The sequence below is a fragment of the Ambystoma mexicanum genome, chromosome 4p (genome assembly GCF_040938575.1).
Source record: "Ambystoma mexicanum isolate Mex_15411 chromosome 4p, UKY_AmexF1_1, whole genome shotgun sequence".
Taxonomy (NCBI): domain Eukaryota; kingdom Metazoa; phylum Chordata; class Amphibia; order Caudata; family Ambystomatidae; genus Ambystoma; species Ambystoma mexicanum.
The window spans coordinates 849,343,148-849,370,889 of record NC_090927.1 but is presented as its reverse complement, the minus strand read 5'-3'; the positions used below and the strand labels follow the sequence as shown (position 1 = coordinate 849,370,889).

The following is a 27,742-nucleotide window of genomic DNA, read 5'->3' as shown; positions in this document are numbered from 1 at the left end:
TCCGACGGCACCTTGGGCATAAAGGAGGGGTGCGTCCTCAGCTCCACCCTCGTGTCGTGAAAAGTCAAGCATGGAGGCTTGCAAGATAGGGCCTGGATCTCTCAAACCCGTCGTGCGTAGGTGATGGCCACGAGAAATGCTGTCTTCCACGACAGGAACTTCAACGGCGCAGAATGCATAGGCTCGGATGGGGCCCCCATGAGCCTGGTCAGCACCACGTTGAGCTCCCACGCCGGGGCTGGGGCCTTCACCGGCGGGAACGATCAGAATAGTCCCTTCATAAATTCCTTCACCAGGCGATGAGACCACAAGGACGCCCGTCCTGTAGTTCTGGTGTATCGTGAGATGGGAGCCAGATGTATCGTGCTGGAGGCGTGAGCCAGTCTAGCTCTGGCCAGCGACAGTAGGTACGGCAATACTTGAGGGGCCGTAATCCGCAGAGGGTTAATCTTCTGTGCACGGCACCAGACGGAGAACCTCTTCCACTTATGTCCATAGCATTTGAGAGTTGAGGACGCCCTGGCCTTTGCAAGAACCTCTCTGTGGTCAGCCGGGATATCGTATCCTCCAAACTCTAGTGCTGAGGAGCCAAGCCTGCAAGTTCAGCGACTCCGGGTCGTGATGAAGAATGGCGCCTCCTTCTCTGGAGAGAAGATCCGCGTCCGTCGCCAGCTTGATAGGTGGGGACGCTGGCAAATCCAGAAGGTCCGGAACCAGATCTGTCTCGGCCACGCCGGTGCGACTAGGATCATCCTGCACCTGGACCTCTTGAGCTGGCAGCAACGGCAACGGAGGGAACGCGTACAAGAACAGGCCGTCCCAAGGGAATGAGAAAGCATCTCCCATGCTCCTCGGCTGTGCGAATCTGCTGGCGAACCTCTGGCACTTGGAGTTCGTCGCCATCGCGAACAGGTCGATCTGGGGTTTGCCCCATCGTTGAAAGAGCCGATCCACCTGGTCCTAGCGTAGTTCCCACTCGTGGCACGAGCGCAGCTCCCTGCTGAGTGAGTCGGCAATGGTGTTTTTCATTCCTGCCAGGTGGAAGGGAACCATAAACATCCCCTGGGCGACGGCCCAGTGCCACAGATCCTGGGCCTCCTTGGATAGGGCTGGGGATCTGGTGCCTCCCTGCTGCCGGATGTAGAACATCGTGGTGGTGTTGTCGGTGAAGATCCTCACCACCTTGTCCTTGAGGGACGGAAGGAACGATTTGAGCGCCCAGAACACGGCTCGTAGCTCCAGTATGTTGATGTGGAAAGACCTCTCCTCCGGGGGCCAGAGGCCTCTTGCGTGGAGATCTCCGGTGTGGACCCCCCATCCCTCCAGGGCGGCGTCCGTCGTCACCGTCTCCTGATACGCCGGGGTCTGAAAGTCTGTGCCTGCCGTGAGGTGCGCACGGGTACCCCACCATAGAATCGCCCGACGGAACTCCTCGTCGAGCGGGATCCTATCTTCGAAGCTGCCCGATGCTTGAATCCAGCGGGTGTCGAGGAACTCTTGTAGCGGACGCATCCAAAGTCTGCAAAGGGTCACAAGGTAGATGCATGAGGACATCATCCCGAGGAGGGACTTGATGGACCTCACCATGGCCACATCTGTGGCTAACAGGCGCTGCACCTTGCCCAAAATGGCCTTCGTCCTTTCTTCCGACGGAGGTGCCAATCGCTTCACTGTATCGAGCTTCGCTCCCAAAAACAGTGCCACCTGCGACGGGACCAGATGGGATTTGGGGTAGTTGATGGCGAATCCCAGCTGCGTGAGCAGGCGGACGGTCCTCGCTGTGTGTTCGACGGCGAGTTCTCTTGACCTTGCACGGATTAGCCAGTCGTCCAGGTAGGGGTAGACGTGGATCCCTTGCAGGCGCAGCCGCGCCGCCACAGGTGCGAGGCACTTGGTGAACACCCTGGGTGGCGACTTTAATCCGAACGGCAGGGCTCTGAATTGGTAGTGACGCCCCTGGACTACGAATCTGAGGAACTTTCTGTGTCCTTTTCGAATGGGGATGTGGAAGTAAGCATCCTCCAGGTCCAGTGACGATAGGAAGTCGCCCTCCTCCAGCTGTCCCAGCACGTGCTGGAGGGTGACCATCCTGAATTTCTGTGCCTTGATGTACTTGTTGAACCGATGAAGGTCCAGGATGGGGCGCCAACCGCCTGTCTTCTTTCTGACGAGGAAGTATCTTGAGTATACTCCGGAGCCCAGGAGCCTCTTGGGGACGAGCTCGATGGCACCTTTCTTGAGCATCGCCCTTACCTCCAACAGCAGTTGAGGGACGTGATTCTCCTTCGTGGCCACGGGAGGAATGCGAGGACACTTCTTTTGAAATTCTAGCGAGTGTCCGCGGGCCAGGGTGTCCAGCATCCAACGGTCGGTGGAGATGGACTCCCACATGCTGATGAACTTCGTCAGTCGGCCTCCCACCGGGGAGCTTCGGTGGGGGCCCGACGCTACGACCGGATCAGTCCTGCTTGGAAGAGGCCTTGCCGCCTTGGCCTCCATGCCGACGGCGGCGAGACCCTCCTCGCTTGCCGCGGCCATCTGTAGGTCGCCGGAGACGAGGGGGCCGCCCGGCGGTAATTAGAAGAGCCACCGCTGGATCCCTTGGAGGCTCCCTGTCTGCCTCCAGAGCTCCGAAAGGGCCGCCGTTCCTGAAGGACTCCTAGGGCTCGGGCTGTTTCCGTGTCTGTCTTGATGGCCTGGAGGGACTCATCCACCGTCTTTCCAAACAGGTTGGTGCCATCGAACGGCATGTCCAACACTCTGGTCTGGATGTCCTGGCGAAAGTCCGTCGCCTTGAGCCATCCTCGTCGTCGGAGGGAAACCACGTTGCCCAGTTGGTGAAATCCGGTATCTGCAATGTCCGTTGCCACTGTTATAGCGTGATCCGACGCCACCTCACCTTCCTGCAGAATCTGTAGGGCCTCCGCCCTCTTGTCGTCCGGTAGGAAGTCTAGCAGAGGAGCTATCTTGAACCAAAGCTCCCTGTCGTAACGGGCCACAATCGCTAAGGCATTGGCCGCCTTAATCGTCGTTGCCGCCGACGAGATGACTCGTCGTCCCATGGAGTCCAACTTCTTGCCCTCGCTGTCCGGCGGGGAAGTGGAAGTTGAAGCCGCCACACTCGCTGCTTTCTTCTTGGCCGCTGCCGAGATGGCAGAGTCCGGCGTGGGCTGGGCCCTGAGGCACAAGGGGGCGGCATCGGGGACCTGGTACTACTTCTCGTACCTGTCCCTCTTGGCGGGTATCGTGGAAGGGTTCTTGAGGATAGCCAGCCCCTCGTCCCAGATGTCGTCGAGCAACGGCACCGCGAGGACCGTCTTTCTCTTGGCCTCTCGTCGTTGGTAAAGAAAACCTTCCTTTTTCTGTTCCTCAGGGCAGAGCTGGAAGAGCTTGGATGCCCTGGCTATCATGGCGTGAAAAGAGCCAATTTCGTCAGGCGGAGAGGCCCGAGGGGGGGTGATGACGGGATGTCCGTTGTATCATCGCCGCCGTCATTGTCAATCCCCGTCGCTGTATCCGTCGCCGTATCCTCCTGACGGTCCGGCGAGGGGGATGAGGGGTCCACAGGCTTCGCGGGCACGAAGGGCGGAGCGAGGTGGACTCTCCTCCGCTTGTTCGGAGGGCTTCCCGACGGGCCTGGTTCTGGATCCTCTGTCGGGGTCCGTGGTAACCTCGTCCTTATCTCAGTACAAAAGGATTGGATCGCATCCAAAATGGCCGCCGAGCTATCCTGGGGCTCGGGTAATGGCTGCGACGGACGGGATGGCTGTTCCACTGGGCCCTCGTCGTCGCCATTGTCGCTATCTTCGATCACATCAGCGGGAACCTTCCCCTGGAATCGAACCTTCTCGAACCTCTCGTTGAGGCCTGTGAACCTCTCGTTGAGGCCTTTCACGGTTTTCACCGGATCCTCCTCGGAGGCTGAATCCGAGTCCGTAATGGCCAATGCCCCCCCCCTCTTTTTCTGCCGGGGTCTTTACGGGGGTCTTAACGATGGTCTGGAAAGAGGATTCCCTCCGCGGTGGCAGGGAAACTCTGGGCCCCGAGGCCGCCTCCACTGGCATAGCCTCTGCCAGCTTCGCCAGGGCCGCTGCGACAACCTCGATAGAGGACTTTGCCGGATGGATCAAGGCCCTCACCACCATAGATGCGTCCTGGGCCTTCGCTTTTGGGGGAGGGTCATCGCCTCGCTCCCCCTCGGCTCCCTTTGAGATCGACCGGGGCCTCTCCAGAAGCTTGCCCGGGTTCTCGGACTTCCTCTTCCCCGAACCAGAGCGCTGGCTCGTGGTTGATCGTGCCGGGGAAGTCGCACCCTTCCTGGCAGCCGAGGAGCCCGACCTTTTGGCGCTCCCGGTGCCCGCGGACTCGTGGTGCTTGGCCTTCTGTTGGGCCCCCGTCGCAGGGGCACCCTCACAGGACTTAGAAGACCGCTCAGACTTTTTCTTCGCCTTCTCACCTGCTGTGCCCTTCTCCAGCTAGGCGGCGAGGCGGGAACGACGATCTTGCTTGGTCCGTTCTGACAGGTTCTTGCAGAATGCACAGTCCTTCTCCACGTGCGTCTTGTCCTCATGAAGGCAGTAGAGACATCTCGAATGCTCGTCCACCTTGAAAACATTTTGCAATTCGCACCCTGGGCAGCTCCTGAACAGCTTGGATCCGGGCGTCGAGCTTCCCTTGTCCTGGGCCATGTCCGTAGAGGTAGGCCACAGATCTTCTGGAATCCTCCAAGAAGCGTAACTCGACGAAAACTTCACCCTTGAGGGGCGTAGAAGAATTCCGAAACGGGTCCCCATTATCGGAAGTAGAAACGGTGGAGCTTGAGGCTCGATTAAACTGAAAAAAACCGAGAAAAATCTCCTGAAAAAGCACGAAAACGCAGTAAATGGTTGAGAGCTAAAGCACAAGGACTCCCAACACTTGAACGTGCAGTAAAAATCTGAGGATGGCTGCCAGGGGAGGGGTTTAGGTAGAGGGCAGTCATTGGCTGGGGGCAGTATGACCCAGAGATCAGTGATTGGTTACTACTAAGAAAGACAGATCAGAAACGAAACTGATACTGATTTTTTTCTTTACCGAGGATTCCCGGCCTGACGACGGGGAATATTCATGAGCATGTGAATCCATGCCAGACCCCATGCCTGAGAACAAGGCATTCATTCCTATTACCCGTTTTTAAATGATTAACGTCCTCACAGTTTTATCACTAAAACAACAGCCATTTTCACTTGCATTATAGTGCCTGTGTATACTCCTAAATCAAAACAATTTAAGAATGCTCTCTCTTTTTCTTGAGCATTTATGTCTTGTAGGAACAGAATCTGCTCTAGTAAATACGTACTCAAGCCAGTAAAAAGTAATGGAAAGCTCTGTGGGTCAGCTATGTCTACCATCTCTGCCCATTGACAAGGGGGGTCCTGGGAGTCTCTCTGCCAGACATTAGTCCTGGTTACGAGAGAGTTACCCAGAGTCTTTAGCTCACTATCTTTCACAGAGAAGAAATATCCCAAACATATCAGTCTTTGTCCTGCCCTGGGGCAGTCCAGCACCGAAATGCTAGGCAATTCTCCTCTGAACAAGAGTACCAACAGCATCCCCAGACACGTGTTTCGGTCTGGTTGGACCTCATCAGTAGGGAGGAGCTGTGCCTCTCTAAGAATAGTGAGCAAAGGGTCCACGTCTGGATTCCCCTAGTAACTTAGGGTGAGACCCAAAGTTACTTGAATATGCAAATTGACAAGGGGGGTCCTGGGAGTCTCTCTGCCAGACATTAGTCCTGGTTACGAGAGACTTACCCAGAGTCTTTAGCTCACTATCTTTCACAGAGACATGTAATCTGCTCATCAAGAAATGGAAAACGCTCTGTGTCACTTCTCTCTTTTTGAGCTTGCATTATAGGGCGAATTCAGGCTTATGTGAACCCCACCTATTTCCCGGCAGCCAATCCTGTCCTCTAGTGGCATTAAACTAATTCGAAGTCTGATCCTTTTAGCCATAATGCTACACTTTTTCTCTGTAACATAACATTGTTTTTCATGAAAAAACAGAGTAAGTGAATACAATGATGTCAGTGCCTCCAATACGGGTTTCCTTTCACTAAAACCTTGTGGATTTCTCTTATGGGGGCAGAGCTTGTAGGACTGCTGTTCCTGTAACCACAAGCTTGATAACCTGCATCGGTTACCCTTACTCAGGGCTTCATGCAGATTTTCCAAAACCCAGCTAACCTTCTTCATTATACTCTCTTCAGTTAGGATTACTTTATCAACCTTCAAATACTCTTAGTAGTTGATATTGCCTTGTGATGCAACTAGAAGGATTGAAAAAAAGGCATGTACAATGGCATGCTATACAGAGTTTCACAATGTGTTTAACAATCAGGTGACTGGCATGGCAAGTTACTTATACCTCTTGTTATTAAAGGTAAGTGATCTACTTAGCTACACCTAGAGTAAAGGATGTATTCGGTCAGGAACTGTTTAATAATTTTATTTGCTCTCTCTCAACAAATATGTTCGAGGGAAGCCTGAGTGGGTTTGAGGATTGCAAGTTTCACCACCAGAATGAAAAGGCTGCTCTTAAAGCTTTGCCTGAAAAGGCTGGCCCATTGTCAATTTGGTGTTTTTTTTTTGTTGTTGTCATAACTAGACAACACCAAAAAAACTAAACTAGTATTTGAGAACTAAACATCTCAAATACTTTTTGACATCCTTACACTGATGCTGGTGAATCCTGTACATAAGTCCACTGCATTTACAAGTACTTGTGTTGGTTAACTGCTGTCAAGTGATCCATGTAAATAGTTTCAAATGCTACTGTTGATAAAGGAGTTTCTTTTGGCTTTCTTGTATGATCCACTGTGTATTGCAAACGTGTTGAGCACTTTAACAATACACTGTTATATATTTATTCTCTCAGCTCTGGTCGCCAGTACCTGTTCAACAAAAGCTGAGCTGCTGCCAATATCCCAAAGTGTGCCAGCACAATTCCTGCATGTGCAGCAGATATTAGGTTTCATTTGTCATGCTTGTTTGGCAGTACCCTTTAGATAGTGTGATGCTGGAAATGCATCGGAGGGACAGGGCCTCCGTATCCTTGTCCTTTACTGCTTTTCATCGTGTCTTCTGTTGTGTTTTCCGCGCAGGGGTTTATGTGGGACTCCTGGCGGTGCAGCTCTCTTTCTTTTGGTTTGGTGAACAGACCCATGGGATACCCTTATGGCACCCATGGGTGGGGGTACAACCCTGTGTCCATAGTGTATGTTTTTGGGCACCTGTGGGTGGCCCACAGAGCAGGGTATGGGCTGGTGGCAGCTCCATGCTGAATTTGACAGGTGCGCAGAGTATCCTCCATTTTGGGATACCCCAGCCCTGCCATTGGGATCAGTTGATTCCTGATGGAAAACAAGATGGCCCCGGTGGCCTCTTGCTTTCTATTACCCATTACCTTGTTTTCCCAAAGTCCTGGGAAGCCCTGACTCTGTACCTTCCCCCTGACTGGCTGTTGGGTGGAAGTGCCATATATGGTGTTGTTGTGAAGGCCCGGCCAGACTATCTGGAGCCTTCCCGTTGATGTATGTTGTGGGTAACTCCTGTGGGTGGGACCTGGGTGAATAGAGTGTGTGACAAATATGCATTCTGTGTTGTGGGTGTCTAGTATCTGGTGGTTGACACAATGACTGAGACAACCCTGCCCGAAACCCGTATGAAAGCAGCTTGGAGTGTTGAATGGTTCGGTACTTGTCCCAATACACACAACTTGTTGTGAGTGTCTGGAGAGAAGTGAATGGCCTGAATACCTTGTATGCCTGATTGGCTGCCTGCCTGCATGAATGCCCGTAGTCGTGATTGGATGCTTGAGTGTGACCCAGCGGAATGAATGGGAGATCAACAGTATATCTGGGGACCTCTCACTGCTAGGAATCGTGTTCAGAAGCTGAAGTCCACTACGACGAGTAACTGGATTAACTGACGCTTGACCTTGAAGCCCTGCTGGACGAGAAGAATTGCTGTTGCTCTCCTTCACAATCTGAAAGCTGCTGTGCCTCCAAGGACTGACCCAGAGAGGACCTGGTAAGGCGCCCTCTTCCCGAGCTACGAGGGACCATCGTGCACAGCTGATCTTTGCCAACGCTCCCTGGTAGACAGACCTTCGACAGGCTGCCTACCCGATACGGGGACTGCTGCGGAACTCCAAGGAGAAGCACCCAGACTGTTGTCCGCCACTGTCGACGACTGCCGTCGCCAACCAGAGCCGCCGTGCTCCCGTTTGCCTAAGAACTTCCATTGATCATCGGACGCTCTCATCTGCATCGTCATCCGCTTGTCACCCGCTGGAGAAGGCCCGACCATCGACGCGCCGAGGAGTATCCACCAGTGGGTTTCCCGCCACCTAAAGACCACAGAGATGCCGACGACTCGACGCCCTTGCTGGGCCACAGTTCTTCATCACCTCTTTGCGGTCCAGAACTATTGTCACTGAGGTGCCCCGCACGCCTCTTGCTTGCAGGACGCCGATGCTCTGTCATCGACGAGCACCGCTAGGAACAAAGCTGTCACTTCCCTGCCGTAGTTCACCCTGTTCACCATCGGACGTTCGATGACCCGTGACTCCCGCCTTAAAGGGAGGGCACTCAAGAAGGGCCGTTGATTCCCCGACACCGAACGCCAAGTTCCCCGACACCTCTCGACGATCCGTGGCTCCCGCCTGAAAGGGAGGCACTCAAGAAGGATCGGTCGGTGCATCGTCGGAGAACTCTACTCCACCAGGTACATTGGGGGGGTAAAACCTTAATAGGAAGAAGTGAGACTATTGAACATATGGACTGGGCTTGTGCGATATATCTTTATTTACAGGTTGCCTAGGTGGGGGGATCTCCACACAAAACTGTGTCTAGGTAACGGGGCCAGCATTCTGCCTATTGTTTCAACCATCTTACGTTCCTGCCTATCTCTATTGCTGGTTTACTCGTTATTGATCTGTGTGACATTTTAACCGTACAGTTGATGCACTTTAATGAGATTTGATAACATTAATGGTACCACTCTAGACGTGTATATATTTATCATTATTGACTTCCAAGTACAAAGTGCGTTATTGTGATCGTGCACATACCTTTGAAGATTAATTATATAAAGACTGTGTTTTCAGTAATACAGTGTGTGGACATTCCTTTGTGGGGGTTCTGGGACTACACTGTACTTAAGAACCAGCCCGCATCACCTCCTGAGAAGCTAGGCCTTGATTGCTCGTCCATTGCTACCAAATAGAGAATCTTGGCTGGGGTCCGCTGTGCCTCTCCTCTACCATATAGAGAGCGGAACTACAGACACCCCCTACCAGTCTTTACAGATAGTCCTCAGTCTTCTTAGGAATAATAACTACCATATTTCATGATTTGGGGGCAGAAGCCTTGGGTGTGCAGATTGTAACTCTGGAACAGTTTACCAGCTGTCATCAGAGCCTTCCATGTGTTAATATCCCTGCAAAAATATCGCCATACAAAAATATAACCATATTTATGCAGCGATATTAAGGTATGGAACCTGCGGGGACACCCCGGCTCCCAAAAAATCCTGATATTATCGCAACTAAAAATATCACCTATGGCCGTTCCCGACGACCATATATGCAGCAATATTTTTGGTGGGGATAATATTACCTGATACCCATCAGAGAAGTGGACAATCACAGTGTTACCTACCTCCTACTGGTATTAATCACTAGACCTTCACTCTATACAGCTGCAATTCTGATTGACCTACTTGAACCTGTATATTTTGTAATTATTTGTATGACCTTATTGTATTTTCTAATGTACATTTTGCTATGATGTAACCTGTAAGTTTCGCATTTTCTTGCTACTGCGCCCTGCTACCCCTGGGTCTGGCGCGCACAAAAAGTGAATAAAACAAACAAACAAACAAACAGCCATTTGCAAAAAAAGACTGAAGACCTTCCTCTTTGAGAAAGGTTTTGGTCTTGACTTCTGAACAGTCGCCTACTGAAGACTGAAGACCTTCCACTTTGAGAAAGGTTTTGGTCTTGACTTCTGAACAGTCGCCTACTGAAGACTGAAGACCTTCCTCTTTGAGAAAGGTTTTGGTCTTGACTTCTGAACAGTCGCCTTATTGTGATCGGTTTTTCTTTTCTGTATAACCATGCTTGTTTTACTCTGATGCTCCCGTTGTTATGCACTCATGATGTTGTACCCCTCATTATGCACTTATGGTTTGCTTTAACTAGACTTATTGTCCATGGTTTGTCCTTCTTTTCCCTTCCCTTGCACTTTACCAGTTTGAATGATCTCGAGCCTGTGAAGGATCCGTTTCCCTAACTCCCTTCCTTTTTGCTCATGGGCTGGGACAAAATAGCTAGTCCATCGTTGTATTCACAAAAATACACTAAAGTAAAATCTTACATAAACGTGTGTGTAAGGGAATCCTTTCAGGGTTGGATAGCCTTCTGCTAGGAAGGATTTTTTTATCCTCATCAATGTATACAGAGCATTGCCAGCACTGTGCATAGAATCTGTACTGTGTGCGGTAACCCATAAAACAAGATTTACCTCTTTGATGTTCCAAACCTTCTGCCAAATCATTGTGCCCCCTTAATTGCCTCTCCAAATTATATTGCCTGACTATGTAATCTAAGTCACATAAAGTGTGAGGTTTGGGGAAACATCGTTTTGAAATGCCTTTAGCAGATCATGTAACTTAACTGTTTGTGCTACTGTGTCTCTTAAGTGTTTTATTTGCTTTTGTGTCTTGGCAATCAAAGACTTTACTATGGGTGATTTGGCCTTCAAATGAGGCAATTTGTGTCTGAGTATTTCGAGCATGCCCCAATGTCTGGCACTGCTGAAACATCAGTGTAATAGAACTCACATGCACAATGGTATGCATGGTACTGCTACTGCCACTGCTTCCTCCAATTGCAGGGTACATTAAAGATTACATGTTTTCTTTAACTCTGGTTTGTAATGCTACTGCACACCAGAGTAGCCCAAGTAGCGGCCCATTGAATCCCTCTAGTATGAAGTGATTTAGGGCTCAAAGTGCTTGGGCGTCTTGATGCTTCCAGCGAACTAATGGAGTATCCGGGTGCATAGATGTATTGACTACGAGAGCCCTCTCTTTCTGTATTAATATCCTGCACTGCTGTTAAAATGTTCCCTTCTGGAATGAACCTCTGTTCGATATCATGTAGAAATGTGAACAATGAGGTATTGGCCCTCATTAGGACCCTGGCGCTAAGGGGTTTGCGCCAGCGTTAGCTGCGCCGACCCCTTACCGCCAACTACGGGTTCCCATAGCGCCATGGTCATTTTTCCGCCCGCTTTTTGCGGGCGTAAAAATCCATGGCGCTATGGGACCTCGGTGTTAATTACGCCTGCGTAGTGTACGGTGGCGTAATTAACACCTTCCCCACTCCCATTGAGCCCTATGGGGCCGAAATGGGAATGGGGAAGGGTAAATGGGTCAATGGGGACTTACCGCCCCGCCGACCTCGGAATGGGGCGGTAAGTCCGCCATCCGCCATGGCGTAAAGGGACTTTGCGCCATGGCGGAAAAGTCCGCCGATGGCGGAAAAAATCCGCCAGGGTCGTAATGAGGGCCATTGTCTTGGTCCCACCAAAATCACAGTCTGTGCACATACAGTTATTGAGAGCAGGAAGCAATGTTACTTCTAAAGCTGGTAAGATGGCTCAGTGGGTTAAATGCTTGTTGTTGTGATGTGCGTCTGATCTGCAGGTCGCAGGTTCGAATCCCAGCCAGGCCAACTCAGCCTTTTATCCTTTCGAGGTCGATAAATGAGTACCAATTTCGATTGGCTAATAATACTAATGAATTTAAATATGTCCTATGTATAGAGCTTTAGATTAAAGCGCTATATAAAAAACGAATTATTATTTATAAATGTTGCTGTCTTGACTAGTCATTGGATTGCAAATGTGTTGCAGAATCAGTGTGTGCTTTGTTTTTCAGTACGAGCGGGAGGAATTCACTTTCACTAATGCATAAAGTGTCTTTACTCATTTTGCATAGTTTTCTACATATGTACTATCATTGTTTCAGACAACTAGTAATGCCTGACGCTGTCGGGATTCGCAAGGCTTCTGTAACTGTGCACAGTATTCTAAAAATTGTCATGAGTATCCCCCCATATGATAATGAGAATCCTAAAACATAATCGCTCTTTGTGCCATCTTTAGCTTTTTAAAATTAAATAGCTATCCCTTTTCAAGTTAATGTTTCATGATTAAACACGCATTGCAAACGTGGGTTTTCAAATCATCATCTGTACAATGGATATCTATGTACTGCAAATAATTTAGAATACCTTCTAAATTACCTTCTTTAATAGGCTCTGTATTCTGCTTGAGAATATCCCTGGGGTGTCCTTGTAGCTCTGAGGAATTCCCCTGAAGTAACTGATTCCTTTGAAGTAAAATTTAGTGCATGTGAAACTCCCTGTATCTAAGGATTTGTGAAAGAAAGCAGTTGCTAAGTCTAGAACAGTTTTGCATTTACAGCTCTGGATGTTACTCAAAGTCCAGAACTGGAGATTTTAAACTGCCTCATTGTAGGTGTGCGCATGCAGTAACTTGTTTTCTAGAAGTAAACCTTATACACCATCTGGTTCATCTGGTTTACCCTCTGTAAGGATTGTAGTAATGTATGGACTTGTCAGTTGTATTATGCATCCTTGGCAAAAAATAGGTGCAAGGAGCACAGAGAATTGGAAAACCCCTCACTACTAAGACCCAGGGGGGGTGGGTAGAGATTGGTCGATTATTGTCACATACAAATCAACACCAAAAGTCTGTCACAAAAACAATGCATTGCAAACGAACTCATTAAGAAAGGAACAACATCAAGCAAACTGGAAGCAAAAGAAAAAGAAAAAGAAAAAAAAAAAAAAAAAAAAAAAAGAAGAAAAAAATGAAAAAGAAAAAAATATGTATAAATCTTATTTTAATCATAAATATTAAAAACAATATATCTTTATACAATAATAAATCACGGAAAAAACACAAAAGACAAATGTCCATATGATAGAACATACAATAAGGGGAAAGGGGGGGATTTTATCAGTCCTCCTTTCACATTTAAAGAAATTAACTATAGCAAATGCACTTAAACGCTATTCGAGAAAAAGAGTGTCGACATGTTTCGGCCAAATATCAAATTGGATGCGTTCTCAGGTATCCATTCAAAAATAGGTGAAAGGGCCATCTTCAGGACAACAAATTTCTTTAAGATGAGGCTGATGTGTGGTTGCGGAAAGACAACGTGATCTAAAAAAGTATATGCATAATTAGTTCATTAAACACCGTGCATGTTTTATTGCAGTAGTCATCTATTGGTGATGTTCACATCGTTTGCAATGTATGAAAAGATTAAGAGGGCAGTATCAGAAAACTGTCACCTATACACAATGGGACAAAAGTTGTACACTTTAAAAATCACTTTAAAAATCAGACAACATAAAAAACATACGAATAACTCATAATTGAGTGACAATTAAATCAGAACAATCTCTTACTTAATTCCACAGGGTCAAGTGTGTTGGAGTGGATGCAGACGTTCATCCGTCTCAGAGTTATTTTATATATGTTTGGAGGCACATTAGTGGCACAAATTGTAGAACCTATAGCAAGGTATACCACATCCTATTCTCTTAAATAAAAAGAGAAAAGAGGGGGGAAGGGACATATAGAATTATGTTCACATATTTTAAGTAATATCAAAAGTTTGTACTCATATAATGCAGGCAATCGTCTCGCGTTTTTTACAGAAGTTTAAAAAAGTTTTAGAAAGCTAATTTGAAAAATAGCTTAGATAATCATATTCAAAAATGTGCTGGATGGGGACTTACATGTGGTTAAGTCACCGGCGTACCTTCCACTGTCCTTTAACGCTGCATCTTTTCATTATACAGAGGAACTGCATTTAGGAATCGGAGAAGAGTGCATCCTTGGTACAACAACTGGTCTACCACTTATTTTATGTGAGGGATAGCATGTGCTTTGATGGGATGCTGTTTCGCAAGACTTGGTGTGGAGTACACTGGTATTTTATGAGGAGGACCTTCAATGGTATGACTTGCACTCTTCTTGGAAAGTTGAACTGCTGCTGGAACAGCCCAAGATTCAGCATGTGTATTTACTAAATTGTGAGGCATTTGATGACTGCTCTTGATGATCTCAATCATAAAGGTTAAACAGGAGCAACATGAATGACACACCTCCTTTGTCTCTTTAAGGTAGTATAGGCCGAGGGCAGGCACTTCTAGAGGGGTGTGTGTTAGCAAAGCAGCATCCATACAACAATAGTAATACAATATCAAAATAAAGGAAATGCCAATCAAGGTTCTATAAACAAATTGGAGTTTTTAAATGAACTAAAATACAAAAACACTAATAAAAACTCTTGCAACCCCCCTCTGTAAAGGAAGACACAGAACATGCAGACTTTGGGATGAAACAGGGCACTCTGGGTCTGATGACAGGGCTAGCCAGGAAGTTGTTTCTGCAGCAATGTTCAGGATAAGGAGGCGGGTCTTAAATTGTCAGTAGGGCCCTTAAAACCAGGGTTAGGGGCACAGAACCACTGTATACCTCTATTGTTTTCTTCAGCGGGCCTGCATCATAGAGACAGGCTTCTAGGCACTTACCAATGTGTTGAATCAGTATTGAGATTGTTGACTCTGGTGCTTCCAGTGATCTAGTCGGCATTGAGACAGTCGAGTCATTTCAGTGTGGTCCAAGGATGTGGTGCAGTCCTGCAACAGTGATCGGCTCGAATCAGCTAATGATCAGGCAGGCGATGCTCGCCAGCTCGACAAGGTTCAGCAATGCATTGCAATGTGGTTCTGCAGTAGCGATTGGCACGAAAACAGTTGGGGGCCAACACAGGCAAAGGTCGTGTCTGCATCTCGACAGCTCAAAAGAGTTGGAAAAGCAGTGAGTGTCAAAGGCAACAGCTTGAAAGAAACTCAAAAGTGGTTTAGTGGGCTCACAGGTCGAAGAGCTGTTCCTTGGCTTCTTGGTTGTTGGGAGAGCCTCTGAATTGCCTTCAGGGATAAGGTGAGTCCTTTTGCTGTCCTTTCCAGCCAGGAAGGTTGCAAGAGAGCACTTGCAGGCGCTGTCACATCCACTAGGCAGAGACCTGATTACCAGTGTTCAGGCATCAGATAGGCCTGGTCCAAACAGCAGGTCACTTCAAGTTGTCCGCTGAAGTGGGTGAGGCGGGGGTTATTTCTCCTCGGTAGTCTTTATCTTCATCTTTGTGACAGAGGACATTGGGCAGACTGAACCCAAATAAAGGTCACATGTTTCCAATACACTTTTCAGTGTGCAGCATTATGAAATTGGACCAGATTAGCAGCGCTCACTTTCAGAGGTTGAATTACCAGCATCATTTTGTGTTGAAATGAGTTTGGAGCTTTAACATTGTTTGCTTGTAGAGATGCTGTCTGCCTTTTCTGTCCTTTCATGTCTTTGTTCCTCTGTTTTCTGATCTCCCATGGATGCTGATCCCAGTGGCTTGCCTTTCTGCATTTCTGTTGGTGAGAGAAAGTATAGCCTTAAACTCTGTACCTTTGTGGTTCTTTAAAGTGCCATCTCTGATATGTTTGGTTATTCTGACTTCACCTTTACCATTGCTCCATGATAATTCATTCCAGCTGGCTCCTTGTTTAGGATTGACGATCGCTGTTTCATTGGCGATTGCTTTGTCACAGCTGATGCCATAAGCCCCATAACCGTCCTCTGCTGCATTGGGAAGGCTTGGAACAAGTCGCCTATTCCTTTTCCCATAAGTTAGGAAAGTGGTTGTGGCTCTCTGATTTGCCATGCGATATCACCCCTTTATACTGCTTATTCTGTTGTTTTTCCTTTCTAGATCCTTCTCCTAGATGTTTCCCCAGGTGATTGTTTACCCAAAGAATTATAAATGGCCAATACTATATCTCTCAATTCGAGTTTCCGTTCTTGTTCATTAGGTCGTAAAGCTGGTCTTACAACGTTACCTCGTCTGTGGCTGCTCCTTGAGTGTTCCTTATTTCTACCTGAATATTGATTAATCCTGTGATTGATGAAGTAATTCCTATGAGCTCCAAGTATAGTCTGCTGTAAATTGAAACACAGCTACCACAGTTGTCCATTGGTGGACTGCACCTTGCTGGCATGGTCATGGGGTCCACAAGGTTCCTCCTCCTCTCCACTCCTCTTCAATCTATATGTAGATGTAGCCCTGTGGGCTATTGGCAAGGTACAAGTAAATAAATAAATAAAATAAGTAGAATCCCTCGGACAGACCCTTAGCAAACACATCACCCATTTCCAGATGACCTATAAATGTACTTCTAAATATCATCAGTCTTAGAACTCCACACCATCAAAAGCTGTCCCTCAACCAACACCATCTGGATGGCCACCCACTTCCTCAAAAAACTAAATTCTTCCACACAGAATGATATGATATGGCATTTATTATGCGCCTATACACACTTGTTTCAAGGCGCGATGAGGCAAGGGAGGGGGAACAGAGGGAAGACAGAGACAGCAATCTTACTAGGCCAGGTGACATTGAGATCTCGCACAAAATACATCCTCATATGCTCCTAACCTTTTGGATAAAAGAAAAGACCATGGCCATCCCACACATATCCCTCTCCACACCTGTCAAATTCGTAGGCGTCTTCATCAACCCCCTCCTTTACTTCCCACGCCACATAGCTACTGTCACTAAAACAAGTAACCTACAGCTGCACCTACTCAGTAAGACATAACCTTCCCCCTGATAGCTTCTGCAATGCAATCCAAGCACTGGTTCTGTCCAAGCGGAACTATGAAGACGGTCTCCTCACCAGACTCCCCAACAGCTGTCTTGCTCCGAGAAAACCATAGAAAACGTACCAGCGAGAGTCATACTCCACCTACCCAAACACTCACACATCACCCCAGCTCTGCTGGCTCCTCACACCTCAGAGAATTTCCTTTAAAGGACTCTGTATTGCATTTCAAGCCACCCGCCTCAACACCCAATCTTATCTTCATGACAAACTGAAACCCATCACCCATGCAAACGCCAGACAAGCTAGCCAGCATCTGCTACACATTTCTCCCTGCAAACTAACATGCACATAAAAACAAGCATTTACCAGGCGGGAAACCAGAGCATGCAACACACTATCACTTCACATCCACACTGCACCTAATGTCACCTCCTTTCAAAAAAGCTTCAAAACATATTTGTTTCCCCACACCTAATCCAGCCTCTCCACCTGCTATTGCCTCTCTATCCAGATCTTCCTATCCTAGTGTGAGAACATTTTGTGACTTCTGTTTCATCTCCCACCTCTTGCACTTTTGAACCTTGTAAGGCACTCTTGAGCCCCTATCTGTCGGGCCATAGCTGAAAAAAATTGAAAATAAAATAAATGTATTTCTTTGCTGGCTGTGGAGTGACCTGAGGAAATGCGGTCTCAAGTTGATTCAATTTATTGGGGTACCAATTAGGTATCTCCACTTATTTTGTTCGACATGTACCCCTGCAGAGTTTTGAGGGCACAGAATGGGAATCCTCATTCCATTGCACTTGTCCCCATCACTTGCCCCAGTTCCTCTCTGGTCTCCAAGGTTTCATTTTCATATCAGCTGTAGTCACCCTTACAAACAGCTTACGGCATCATGACAAATAACCGTAAAGACAGCAGAATCAGAACAGCAGAGAGACAATTTTATGAAGGGGATAGCTAATCTCAGAGTCGACCACCAAAACCCCTCCGTTGTTGGAGATTTCAACCTGTGGCTGGAAGACATGGGAAACGATGCACCCGAAACCATCTAAGTGAACCTGGGTGCACTCCATGTCAAGCAGCGGTTGAGGGTAATTCTTTGTGATGAGGATCCCACAAAAGTGATACCCAGACCTTTTACCTTATGGTGACCATTTCACTATCCCATTTACCATAAGTATATTAGGCTGCACCTCTACCCAAAGGTGCCAAGGTCCCACCAACAGCTATCAGACCATGGAGGGAAATCATATTAGACTAGCCCCTTGCAGTCCTTGAAGGATTAAAACCTCACTTTACATCACCAAGATGAAACACTCCACACCCTCCAAGAACGGATATGTTTACTAACTGTGAGAAACCAAAGGGTGTCTCACCCACTAGTCCTCTGGGACTTGTCATCCAGATGGCCAAGACATGGCCATCGCTTTTGGATCCAGTTCCTGGGGGGCGGACAAGTGCAGTAGGATCACCTGGGTGAGGTGTCTTCGGTGAGTAGGGGTGAGGCAGCCGATAGCGAGACGCCGAATTCCCACCTACTTTGTTTATCCACCCCATCCTATTTTTTAGGATTCGCTGAGGTCCCAACTCCTCCCCCCCTTTTTACACAAACACTGGGCCGAGGAAGAGGGTGAAAGAGTAACAACATTAACTTTCACACATTGTACAGACATGTCCCGCTAATCGGGTCAGGCAAAGTCAGGCACTTGACTCTTAAGTGCATACACCTAATACCAATTAGCTCTCCTCACACAAATAAAAGGCAGAACCCAATGACACACACTGAGCAAGGCGGAACATGAGTTCGAGCAGAACTTCCAGGACGAAGGCAAACCTACTGGAGCAGAGCGACAGATCAAGGGGCGAGAGCAGCGAGTCGAAAACCCAAAGAGTTCCCTACCGGAGGTTGTTGCCCTCGGCAGGCAACGGAAAACACATGGTGAAGGCCAGATCTCACAAGTGAAGACCGCATTGTGTTTCAAGGACACCAACGACCCTCACGGGTAAACTGCAGAGTTGGGAAGGTGAGGCCAAGCCTGTGATATTAACCTTGACTCGTGAATTGGGTATCGCAAAACCAAGACAGATGCGCACAGCCAGTGAGTTGGAAAGCGACTTGAGAGACCGGTGCACGTTATAATTTGAAAAGGCAACATTATATCGCAAGTGAGGGCTGCACGCATGTGGATGAGATGCGTGTGGAAAGGGAGACTTGTGAATGAACTTTGAAGTAAAAGACAGCTGTGAAATCAGCGAAACTAAGTAATGGAGTGGTCCAGCGAAAGGAAGTAACCCAGTCAGAAGTCTCTGTGAAAGGTACATTGTTTGAAGCGATAAAGCGAATGAACAGCAAAGGTTAAGTAAAGAAGTTTAACTCCTAGAGAAGGTAAGAGTGAAAGTTCAACTGTAAACTTTGGGCCTCATTACGACCCAGGCGGTAAGGGTTTTACGGCGGCGTAAACAGCGCCGACCCTTACCGCCTGAGTACGAGGTCCCTTAGCGCCATGGCGGACTTAACACCTGCTTTTAGCAGGTGTTAAAATCCATGGCGCTAAGGGACCATGGAGTTAATTACGCCACCGTAATTTACGGTGGCGTAATTAACGCCTTCCCCACTCCCATTATGCCCTATGGGGCAAAAATGGGAATGGGGAAGGGTAAATGGGGATTGGGGACTTACCGCCCCGCCAAGGTCGGAATGGGGCTGTAAGTCCGCCAACCACCATGGCGTAAACATAGTTTACGCCATGGTGGTAAAGTCACAGCCCAGGCGGTAACTTACCGCCTGGGTCGTAATGAGGCCCTTTGAGTCGAAGTGATCCTGCAGTGGTCTGTAAAGAAAGCCATGCACATTCGAAAGTCTTCGACATCCGACAGTGGTCCGAGCTCAACAGGGGGAGACCTAAGTGAACTGTATGGTGAAAGGTCTGAGCCCGACAGAGGGGGACCTTGTTGAAACATTATTTTGGAAGTCAGGAAAAGAGACATTAACGTGGAAGTCCAGGGGGGCCTTGATCCACGTTTTTGAATGGTTTTTCGTGTTGGAAGCCTAGCCAGGGTGTGTCATCCTGCCTGAAGGGACCGCCTTACTCCATGAGGTCTAACGTGGGAAGGAGAGCTGGTTCAACCACATTTATTCATTTGAACACTGATTTTTCATTTTGCATATATTTTTCCTTTTTACACTTTTTGTACAAGAGATAGGGCAGGCATTAGGTTTTGTTAGCCTAGGTCATTTTGATTTGACGGACTCCACTAGGACTACGTTATTTATTATTTGATGGTAGAGACTACTCTTAGTTGTAGGGCAAAAGTAGGAGTTTTTCCAACCTCAACAATTTCAATACAAGTTTTAGAAACTGTACCCATTGTGTCAGTGTCATACTTGTGTTACCATGTCTCCCCTACATAACTTATAGACTGGCCCTGACAAAGCCATTAAAATGCTCCCAAAAACATTGTGTTAAAGGTATACCATCAGCCTTACTATTCCTACAAGACAGACAACCCTGCTTACTACTGACAACCCTGGATCTACAGGGCTGTAACATAGTCCCCTGCCTGGTTATAGGGACCGCAAGTGAAAAGAATGAGTGGGCCAGTTGCCTTTCCAGATCAATGGTTGAACGGTCATGGGGTGCTATCTGGGGGATTCCCTGGTCACATGCCCTTGTTCCTCATAATGTGGTATGCAACAGTTATATGCAGGACTGTTATGCATCCTCTTCCCAGTTCATAGAATCTGAAGACCCCTGCCGACAAACAGACAGAAACAAAACATGTCCCTTTATCAACAGGCAGTCTTGTTCCGAAGAAACCTTTAAAACTCATGCTGCTGCTAATTTCTAAATCCCAGCCTTGAAAGAGAAACCATGTCTGCAATTTAGGTCAATGGTGCATGATGCTGTGTTTGTAAAACACCCAACATTGGAAAGCAAATCAATTTCAAAGCTAGAAGCAAAGATATATTCTACTGAGTAAAATCTCTCATGTAGAAAGAAAGTCCCTTCCAAGGCTTTAGGGAACATTTGCTGAGGCTTCAATACCCACAGGTGATACAAATGTGTTAATCCATTGTCTACTAGCTGAGTGTTTACTCACTGGGGAAAGCTAAAGGGGCACAGAGCGGATTTTTCAGATACAGAATGACATGTCGAGGGACAATATCCTTCCCAGGCACTACTAAGCGTAATAGAGAGCAGGAGATGGATTCCAAGATGGCAGTCGGGTTAGATAAAGCCTGCACAGGAGAACCCAGAAGCAGCAACAAATCCCAGCATTCCCCCAATTACATGACAACATGTGCAAACACCCACCAAGAGGTCAAGCCAGAGGGAGGAGGGAGCGCACCGTAAACCCCAGAGATCCCAGTCAGTTGGTGCATGTCGTTGGAGCAGGAGGCAGGAGTTTAGAGGCAGTTGGCGAACAAAGATTTGAGAGTGCAGAGACTGGAGAGATGAAAGAGGTTGGAGAAACAGAGAAGTAGAGAGGGAGAGGGAGTTGGTGATTGAGGGTCTAGAAGGTGAAATTTGTATTCGTGGGAGGTGGTGACAAGTATTAAGTGTGGTTTTAAGAACGGTGTGGGGCTGTGTTGATAACAGGAGGTTAAGGGGTACTATGCAGGAAATGGGTCTGAGAGAGTTGGAAGAAGGTGGACCCCAGAGGGGAGAAGACTGGTGATGTTGGGTAACTATTACCATTGGGAAGAAGGTAAGCTACCCTGAGCATGGGTCTCGTTAACGCGAGGAGTTTGGATTTGTGATACTGGTGAGAGCGGTGGTGATAGCAAGGACAAGGATGTCAAAGGTGAAGATCAGGAGAGTAGTGGAGGAGAACAGGAGAGAGCCAGCTGGTGGAGCAGAATTGGAGATCAGTAGATCAGTGGTAGAGAGGAAGAGATTTCAGATACTGAGAGGAGGTTGGTTACCCTGCTGGTTAGTGCCAAAAGGAAAGAGGTAATGATTAGAAGAAGCACAGGAAGAAAAAAGCTGTTCCCTAGTGACTTGAGGTAGGGAAGGAAGTAAAAGGATATTGATAAGATACATCAAGTTCATTGAGGTGCTGTTGAGAGGGGCAGTGTACTGGAAAAGCAACAAGTTGGAGGAAAGGGTTAAGGGAATGCAAGATGTTACAAGCCAAAGGAGGAGGTAGTGCTATCAAGATAAACATTTTTTAGTGCTATAGAGATGGTGGTGGCAACATCAAAAAACAAAAGTGCCACCAGGAGAAATTAATAACATCAGGAGACAGAACTGATATACAAGAGGTGGTGGAAATAAAACAAGGCAAACGTAGTACAGCAGAAGGGGTGATAACATCAGAATGTGCAACTGGTACATAGCAGGAGGGGGTATGACCATGTGCAACAACCTATCCAGTCAGACAAGAAAGGTTCCAGCATGCCAGGTTGGCCATAGGTTGGACCAGAAGACATGAGGAGTAACATGATGGGTATAGCGAAACTACATCAGGATCAGAAAGGTGGAAAGTGAAGATGCAGATTTGGCCCCAAGAAGAAAGAAACAAAAGCATCCCCCTTTCTCATGATCCCTGTCTCACCAAACCTTTTCGGACTGATTGAAGGACTGCTGGCAAGAGTCAGTCTTTGGGCTTGTAAAAAAGAAAAGGTTCCAGAACCCTCAAAACCTAGAAGTCGTGCAAAAGGGGGGTGAGAAGACCCCCTTTGGATATTAAGAATACAAAACGACTCAAAAGATTTAATCAGACTCATGAAAGGTAAGGAGGCCCATCGAGGACTGGTTAAACAGGCCAGTCTGATTTATTATTTCTTAATGACCCTTATTTGTATTTGGCCCATTGAGTGTATCCAATACCAAACAACTTAAGTGAAACTAATATATATTGGTCTTGGCATACTTCTTAGTTCCAGCCACTTTGCGACAGTAAAGGGAAAGAAATCCCACTACTAACATCACATAAAACTCATTCAGTTAACACTACCAACCCAGCAGGACCTCCAAAATATCTGTGTCCACCCAGCATTTGCAAAGCCATAACACAACATAGGCTCATCCTTCCTTTCAAATAATAACTACTGAGCAAGGCACCATTCAGCAAGTATTCAATTTAACTGGTCCTCAGTACTTGCCCCTTATGGATAAGTCTGTGGATGATCTAACTAAATTCTGACCAAACTAAAACAGAACCTATGATCTGTGGCTCCATAACACCCAATCATACAAACATCCCCTGCCCAGAAGAAATAGGAACTTACCCCAGTCAACCACGGCAGTCTCAAACCTAGGCTTTGTCCTAGATTTGTATTATTATTATTGTTGCTTGGGTATGTAAGTGTGCAGAAAGAGGTGACTGGCACGCAAGTGGCAGTGTTGTTGGCATAAACGGTTTATTAATAATGAAAATAAAGAGAAAACCTAACTTTCCCTAACTCTAAGAGGGGTTTCCCCACCTCAACTAAAAATGCTAAGGGAATTGTCAGATGTTCGTGTAAATCAATGGACCACTGTCCTGTGTCAAAAACCTACATCTGACCCTCACACTTATAACTAAATTAAAGAGGTAGTGGATCTTCATGGCCCAGAAGAATGGCTCCCTTCTTCTGGACAATGGATCACAGTTCCAATTGTTAGGTGGGATCTTTACCTGAAGGAATGACTCCCTTCCCCAGACCTCAATCCCCTTCCAAGGCACAAAACAAAGTTCCAGGTTGAAATGTCAAAATGCAGCAAAGTTCTGAATTCAAACTCAAACGGTAATGTTCTGGTTCAAACATCAACATTCCTTATTGCCCATAGTTGGTTCTTCACTGCTGGGATACTGGAGAATGCCTCCCTTCTCCAGGTGTCGGGCTCTGTGTTTTTCCTCACACAAGGCCAGGGGGAATTACTTCCCCTGGACTCTCTTTTCACTAGGTTTTTTATGATTTTGGAATACCAGGGGAATGACTATTCCCCTGGATTTTCTGGGCTTTGTTCTCACGCTTCTTGACTTTAGTTTCACAGTTCACCAGACCATGGGGAATGTCTCCCTTTCCTAGGCGTTTTAACACAGTTTACAATGCCAGGAAGAATGACTACCTTCCACTGGCTTGTCTTGGCTTTGTTTTCACACTTCTGGACTTTAGTTTCACAGTTCACCATGCCAGGGGAAATGTGTACCTTCCCTTGGCGTTTCTCAGGCTTTTTTTTTTTTTATAACATGTTTTTATTGAGGTCTCAACAATTGCAGTGGCACTTAACGAACACAATATATTGTAGCATGTATTGTTATTAAACAAATATATAACAGTCGTCGTTTAAACAGTTGTTTCAGTATCAGAAAGCATGTCACAGAGGTATGACCTGAATGGGCCCCAAATGTCTTTCGGCCTGCTCATACTCGGTTGGGACATTTCAAATTGCTCCTCGCATTCATTGATGTAAGTTAGTTCACGTAAAAAAACGTCCATGGTGGGGGCAGCCGTGCTCTTCCATACCTTCAATATACATCTTTTAGCTATTACACACGACACATTGAACAATCTTCTACGCTTTTCGGAGCATTTGCCTATATCCCCAAATAAGTATTTTTGTGGGGTCAGGTGCGGGGGAATCTGTGTGACTTCGTTTAGCATTTCCGCAACTTTCTCCCAGAACCGCATCACAACTGGACACTCCCAGTACATATGATAGGACCCCGCTGCCGGAGACCCACACTTGGGACATTTGCCTGGGTCGTCTGGTGTGAATATAGCTATCCTGGCGGGGGTGTAATGCAGTCTGTTTAGGATTTTAAATTGTATTTGTCGAAGCCCGGCATTAAGGGAGACTCGTTTTGTTAATGCACAGTATCTCGCCCATCTTTCTTCTGTTATTGGCGTTTTCATGTCCATTTCCCATTTCTCCCTCGCCTGGTTTACCACTGCGGAGTGAGTCTGTATTGCCTTGTAAAGTTTGGAAATTCCCAGCCCGTCCCGCGATGTGACCGACTGCACACACGGGTGGGAAGGGGGTTCATCTGGGAATGACGGCCAGCGTCTATGATACGCTGATCTCATTCGATAGTACTGCAATGTCCTGAGCTGCCCACCTCCCATGCCCCTAGTGAACACCTCCAGGGTCACGAATTTCCCCTCTAGGTACATGTCGCCTATTTTCATCTCCTTGCCAGGGTCCCAGGCTTCCTGTATATCGGTATCGAACGTGGGGGGGAGGCCAGGGTAATTCCACAGGGGCACCTCAGGGTTATACGGATTCTCTATTTTCAGCCTTTTGTATATCGCTCCCCAGGCTTTTACTGTGCAACTCACAGGGTCGAACTCGCAGGAGTCTTTATGTCTGGTGTTGAAGATCACTGACCCAATGTTGGTGGGCGCGGTAGTGTATTCTTCTATTTGCGTGTGAGGGGAGTTGTCACAGTCATCGTACCAGTACTTTGCAAATTGTGCTTGTGATACAGTATAATAGAGCTCAAAGTCTGGTGCAGCTATTCCCCCCTTCTCATATGGTTCTGTCATCTTTTCCCAGCTAATTCTGGCTGTCTTCCCGTCCCACAGAAAGGACACCACCATTGAGCGAAGTCTAGAGAAGAATTCTCTCCCCGGCCATATGGGGATATTTACAAATAGATATAACAATTTCGGTAGTACAATCATTTTAAGAATGGCAATTCTACCATGTAATGAAATTGGGAGACGCCTCCATGTCTGCAATTTAACATGTAGTGTGTGTAGCGCCTGATCGTGATTGTCGATGTATAATGTTTGTTTATTGCAGGAGACTAGTACACCAAGGTATCTGATGTGATGTGCAGACCATTTAAGGCCACAAATATGAGCCGGGCATCTTGTGGAAGGGGTGAGCGGGAACACTTCTGATTTGGAGTTGTTGACCTTGTATCCAGAATATTCTGCAAATTCGTTGATATCTGTCATGATGGGTACAATGTTTTTGTCAGGTTCGCGAACATAGAGTAGCGTATCATCCGCATATAATGATATTATTTGGGTGGCTCCCTTCAGTGTTATGCCTCTACTATCGTGCCTCAATCGTATCGCCGACGCCATGGGCTCAATTGTTAAAGCAAAAAGTATAGGGGAGAAGGGGCACCCCTGTCTGGTACACCTGCCTAGTTCAAACAATTGAGACATGGTTCTATTTGTGTGTACTTTCGCACATGGAGCTGTGTAAAGCAGTTTGACATATCGGATGAAATGTGGGCCAACCCCAAATGCCTCCAACACAGAGAACAGATATTCCCAGGAGACCGAATCAAACGCTTTCTCAGCGTCCAGGGATATCGCCACCGCTTGTTTGTTCGGGTTGATCTGTGACATTATGCCAAATAGCCTACGCAAATTGAGGGCGGTGGACCGTTGGGGAATGAACCCGCTTTGATCAGCATGTACTAGTGTTGGCGTGATGGGTAGCATACAGTTTGCCAGCACTTTCGCAAAGATTTTGGCATCTACGTTTATTAGGGACAGGGGTCTATAGGATGACATGTCTTGTGGCGGGCGGCGGGGCTTGGGCAACACAGTTATTATGGCCTCACGCATTGTTTGTGGCAAGGTTTGTTTACCCAGAGCCTCCCCCCATACTTCCAGCAGGACTGGGACCAGTTCTTCCCGGAATTCCTTGTAAAATTCCACTCCCAGGCCATCCGAGCCTGGCGCCTTACCAGACGTGAGCCCCTTGATCGCCTCAGTGAGCTCCTCTGCCGTGACAGGTTGCTCCAATATGAGCCTGTTTTCTTCTGTGAGTTTAGGGAGATCCAAGGCAGCCAAATAGGCTTTGATCTCATCAGGGGATTTCCTATCTTGGTTCATGTACAGTGTTTTATAGAACTGTACAAATTCATCATTTATTCCCTGTTCACTTGTTACCATCACGTCTTGCGCTGTGAGTATCGACGCAATCGAGGCCACATTGTTTTCCTGCTTGACCAGATTGGCCAGCATTTTCCCAGCCTTGTTCCCCTCCCCGTATCTCCGGGCTCTGGAAGGGGCTGCTATATAGTGAACCTCCCTCGTTGCCAGTTTATCAAATTCCCTAAGAGATTTATGTATTTCAGCAAGGGTATCTCCACCATGCGTCCGGCCATAAGTCTCCTCCAATACGGTTAGTTCCCTTTCCACCCTCTCCAGGTCTCGGCGTACCTCTTTCAGTAGGCCCGTTGTTTTAGATATTAGTACCCCTCTTGCCCACACCTTGAATGCTTCCCAGACTGATGAGATATGGTCCACAGACCCAATGTTGTTTGTGAAGAAGTCGGCAATGTCTGTGTGTAGGCCTTCCACTACGTTTGGGTCTTTTAATATACCAGTAGGCATTCTCCACCTCCTAGCCGGCTTAGGGGCACCCCTGATAATAATTTCCATGGTCACCGGGGAATGATCAGACAGTGTACGGGGGAGGATTTCGCAACTCTGCAAGGCGTGTGAAGTGCTTGAGGGGATAAACCAATAGTCGATACGTGACTCACTGTCATGCACAGAGGAATAGAACGTGTAACGTTTGCTTGTTGGATGCAGCACTCTCCAGGCGTCCAGCAGGGACAGCTGCTGCATTATCTGTTTCAGAGCTAGCGACGTCCTAGATGGTGGTCTAGGTGTCTTGGCTGACCTGTCCAGGGCCTGGTCCAGCACAACGTTAAAGTCACCTCCCCATAGTATGTTTGTTGCTTCATGCTTAGCAAGAATTTCAAATATATGTAAGTAAAAGTCTGGATCCTCAAGATTAGGGCCATAGGTATTTACCAGGGTTATCTGTTCGCCAGCGATTTCCCCCCAGACCAGCACATATCTGCCCATCGAGTCCAACAGGTGGCCTTTTTCAATGAACCCTAGCGATTTGTGAATCAGAATGCTTACCCCCCTGGATTGTGAGGAGTAGTTCGTGGAAAACCGCTGCTTACCCCATTTCACCAGTATTTGATCTTTAATCGTGCCCTGTGCATGCGTTTCCTGTAGCATTAAAAT

General features: G+C 47.3%; 1 protein-coding gene and 1 long non-coding RNA gene across 3 annotated transcripts in view; one reads left to right on the top strand and one right to left on the bottom strand.

Annotated features, from left to right (window-relative positions):
• KLHL32 (kelch like family member 32) overlaps positions 1 to 27,742 on the top strand; it is a 2,034,348-nt gene that overhangs the window by 1,873,364 nt on the left and 133,242 nt on the right. The window lies entirely within an intron of this gene.
• LOC138453506 (uncharacterized) overlaps positions 12,958 to 27,742 on the bottom strand; it is a 159,747-nt gene continuing 144,962 nt past the window's right edge. For both annotated transcript variants that reach the window (XR_011260447.1, XR_011260448.1), the window contains exon 4: positions 12,958 to 13,297. This is a non-coding gene — a long non-coding RNA (uncharacterized lncRNA). The remainder of the gene's footprint in view (positions 13,298 to 27,742) is intronic.